We start from the raw sequence: 4,121 nt of genomic DNA, 5'->3' as shown, positions 1-4,121 counted from the left end.
TACTTTATTGTTGATTCCAACCTCTTTAATCCATCTGATAACCTCTTCTCGTGTACCAAATCTTTCCGTCGTCATAAACGCATTAGTAGTATCTACACATATTTGGGGAAGATTTTCCATCCCTGCAAAATAAAAAAAAAAAAAAAACGAACCGAAAGACTTCTTGAAAGACTTTCGGAACACATATAATACATACCGGAACACTTCTCCAAAGAGTTCCGGTATGTAAATTTGTTCACCGGAACTCTTTCAAGAAGTGTTCCGGTTTTGTAAATTTTTTTTAATTGAACCGGAACTCTTTCATGAAGTGTTCCGGTTTGCTTTTTTGTGTGTTCCGGAAGTCATTCTTTAAGTCTTCCGGTTTGGGAAAAATACATGCCGGAAGTCTTTTTGCAGTAGTTCCGGTGCGAGGGGTGTGAAAGTGTAATTTCTGAAATTTTCAACTGAATAGTAAAAATGAAATGATAAATTGGTTAAAACCAATTAAAGATAGAATGAGAATTTTTAAAATTTTGTAGGGATATGGGACTAACCGTAGGGATACAAGGTAAAATTTTCCGCCGAAAAAGGTTCGGAGTGAAATTGGGCCCAAGGCCCAAAAACTTCACCCAAACAACTGAAATCACAGGGTTGAGCAACCACTGAAATCTTGTGCAGAAAACTTGGTGAATATTGAGAGCCAATGATTCCTCCTCCAACAGTGAATGATGGTGTTGATTAAATAGGGATCGGGTGGTGCTAACAGAAAGGGGCAACTGGGGCAGTTGTTCGGGCAAGTTCAAAACAATTACATTTCTGTTAAGGTCAGTTTTTCGCCTCCTTCTTCTGTTAGTTCAGTTAGGTAGTAAAACTGTTAGAATTAGTTGGGCTTGTGGTGAATTGGTTAGTTGAAATTTCTTTTAAACTGCTAAATAAATATTTATGTGAACGTAATTTGAACTGTCGACATAATGAACTTGACATCTGTTAGGGCAATTGAGGTTGGCAATTGATACTGAAAATTGGGAAATTAATGAAATGCCTTTTTTGGTTTTGACATTGCAGTAGCTACATTAACTTTAAAGGCTTCTACAGCAACCATTCATGTCGGGTCACGATTCTGGAAGCAATTCAAACACCTCACGATATTAATGAAGCTTGTCGAGGGACAAATGAGGGTGTCTTATTATACTCACCCATGAACCGCAAGTGGTGGATTTAATGGTAAGTTGATGCTCCAACCAAGACTTATCATATCTTCAAACTGCTAATTGGCTAAGGCTATGAAATAAGCTATGAGTATCGTGAGTCTTGGTCATGTTATTCGTTTTATTTGGAATTTTTTTGGGCCGAGTGACTAGAGCTCTTAAATGTCGTAGTATGCTTATGCAAAAATGATGAACTGAATATGATTTGGCGATTTTGGATGTCTATTGTTGAAAATAAAATACGTTAGAATTGTTACAGTTGGCGGGTAGTTAGAGTCCAATTGTGAGCTCATGTTTGGATGTTATATTGTTTTCTGCTTTGAATTGGAACTAGGTTGAAGAGCTTGGATGTTCATCACTAGCTATGATCTTAATTAAGGTGGAATTGGTTTGGTTATGCTGTTGTGTTAGGAATACTATTAACTTCTGTTACTTGTTGTAAAACCTGTTACGAAAATTAATCAAACTTGCACATGTTAATAAAGAACGAAATGGAATGAAATGTATGTGGACCTTATGATGATGGATTGTATTTGTAGGTGATACCGTTGTACTCTAGATTAAGCTGAATGTAATGCTAGTGGATTAGTGAAATGAGGGTGATTAGTTGTTGTATTCATTAGGATCTCTATTGTTTAGCTATTATTTACACCTGGCTTGATCTTCCTGGTCGGTTAATCAGCTTGCCGATTCTTCTCAATGTGGTTCCGAATTATTCTGCCTCGACCCATTTAGTTTGTCCATGATCAATAGCGTTAATCTATTATTTCTGTTTCAGGTGAAGACGCATCGCAGAAAACGTTTAGTCCCTGCTGAATGCCTCAGATCAAATGAATGGAAATGCTTGTGGAAATCCATGCTATCAAATTGAGTGCTTCAGAAAATGACTCGAAATCCGCTATCTGCGAATGATGTTGAGTCATTCTGAAATGGGACTCTCTACCCGACAGCAAGCCGTGAAAGAGTCGGTGTCTATCTTCGTCCAAGTGCCTGTGAACCAGTTCAGACGCACACTGCCCCGCATAACCCAATGCCGACAAATCATCAGAACAAACAGAGCCAAATACTTGCGTCCTCCGTACAGGTAATGGTGAGATTTTAACAAAGTTTCACAAAACCAGTTTTGGTAGGGACACTGCAATATCTATGATTGAAATTGCAATACGGACGTTGATGTTGAACGTTCACTGGCTTGTTCTTACCGTTAGCGTGTTCGAAATTCTATTTTCATTTTGATTCTCCTCTCTTTCGCAGGTTTAGTGACAAGGTTATGGAGAGATTGGAGGATAAGGTTACCAAATGAGTTCTGAGATGTGATGTTAGCTTAACATTGAACTCAACGACGTTGGTGTTTAGACTCTCCATACACTCCTTGCTACGTGAGCCAAAGAGAGTGATGGCGGTGGGCAGACAACACCCATGGGGGTACTGTTGTTACCCCAGTTTCCTTGCCCCAAGCGTAATGAAAAAGATACAATTGAGCAATTAATGTAAACCTTGTAAAGTAAAGCAATTATGTAATAGTTTTGAATAAAATCACTGCAACCAGTATTAGTAATATATATATCATCATGTGATCATCTTGTTACTCTCACCAATGTATTTTGGCATTCTTTAGTGGAAATGCATAAAAGTTTTGCCGTAGGACCAAAGAAGCCAGAAACACCATATGCAAAGTTTGTGCCATTCAAGAGGTTGCCCTTTAACCACTATAACCAGAACAGTAAGGGTCAAGAAATAAGTGGAATGCTTCAATTTCTTTCAAATCTTGTTTAGCAATGAGTTTTCTTTTATCAAAAAGAAAGAGAATGACTTTTAGACGAGTATTGGATTTGGTCAATCTTATGCCACACTATATAATTGAAGGAGAAGGGCGATCCAAAACGCAGCGGAATTTAAAATTTTCTCCTTTATTGATCCTTATGAATGAGCATGAATAGTGATAGAATCGTTACCTCTTGTGACGATTTAAACCTTTGATGCAGATCTATGGAGCGATCACGAATGTTGAATGGTGACAACACCTCTACTCAATCCACACGAACAAATTCCTTCAATCTCAATGCTAGCTGCTACGAATGAAGACTTTGAGTGAGAGAGAGAGAAACGAAATTGCAAATGCACAAATGCTTTTGCACAAGAGTTCTATTTATAGAACCACTTGTGTGGGCTACAAGCTAAAAAGCCCACATAAGTGTATGTAGCCCATATCTTATAATATGCCAAAATCACTTAAGCGCGTGGTACCTTACCATATTTTGTATTCTACTTAAGTACACCGTACCTTACGATGTTCTACAATTCACTTAAGTGCACCGTACTTTACGGTGTTCCTTAGTTATTCTATCTCTCATCAATCTGTCTTTTTGTGTGTGACCCTGTAGGTTTTCGCGGCATTGTCAATTATATTAAATCACGTATTTAACATAATAAACAATGAGCGGTATCTAGCAACACATCACTGCTACCCAAGACACGAAAATGTCATGTGATCTGATAAATCCTTTTGTGATAATACTTATGTGTATAATTACCCTTTTGCCCTTGTGTCTATATTGAACACAAGGCATAGACCGTGTCATCCTTGTCCAGTTAAATATTGGGCCCATAGACATTTATCTTGTTACGCAGGATGGGCAAATTCCATCTAGGTCACTCATGTCCCTCAACATGCTTCGTGGAGTACCCATCAAATGTCTTTATGGTCATCCAATTAGGGACAACGTTTGATCAGCAATAAGGCACTCGACTCTACATCTAGGGTCCATAGTATTTTCAGGTCGAAGGGTGATATACACCATTATCACCATGAGAATCACTTATGACACTTTGCATAAAATTCTATATAGTATTCTCATAGCGGGTCAATCCAGTATAAATATTACTCTTAATATTCATACATATGTTTAAGACTTGATAACTCCTTATCTATGA

General features: G+C 37.9%; 1 long non-coding RNA gene across 2 annotated transcripts; it reads left to right on the top strand.

Moving 5' to 3' along the window:
• Window positions 1-608: 608 nt before the first annotated feature.
• Window positions 609-2,767, top strand: LOC127101622 (uncharacterized). Of its 2 annotated transcripts, none has more exons than XR_007794678.1 (4): window positions 609-803; window positions 1,045-1,203; window positions 1,966-2,271; window positions 2,442-2,767. It is a non-coding gene; the product is annotated as an uncharacterized LOC127101622 (long non-coding RNA). The 2 variants fall into 2 exon arrangements; XR_007794679.1 differs by having other exon boundaries at window positions 1,966-2,277.
• The last annotated feature ends 1,354 nt before the right edge of the window (window positions 2,768-4,121 follow it).

This window comes from Lathyrus oleraceus, chromosome 7 (assembly GCF_024323335.1).
Source record: "Lathyrus oleraceus cultivar Zhongwan6 chromosome 7, CAAS_Psat_ZW6_1.0, whole genome shotgun sequence".
NCBI classification, from domain to species: Eukaryota; Viridiplantae; Streptophyta; class Magnoliopsida; order Fabales; family Fabaceae; genus Lathyrus; species Lathyrus oleraceus.
The sequence above is the reverse complement of the archived record's forward strand: the minus strand, read 5'-3'. Positions and strand labels throughout refer to the sequence as shown.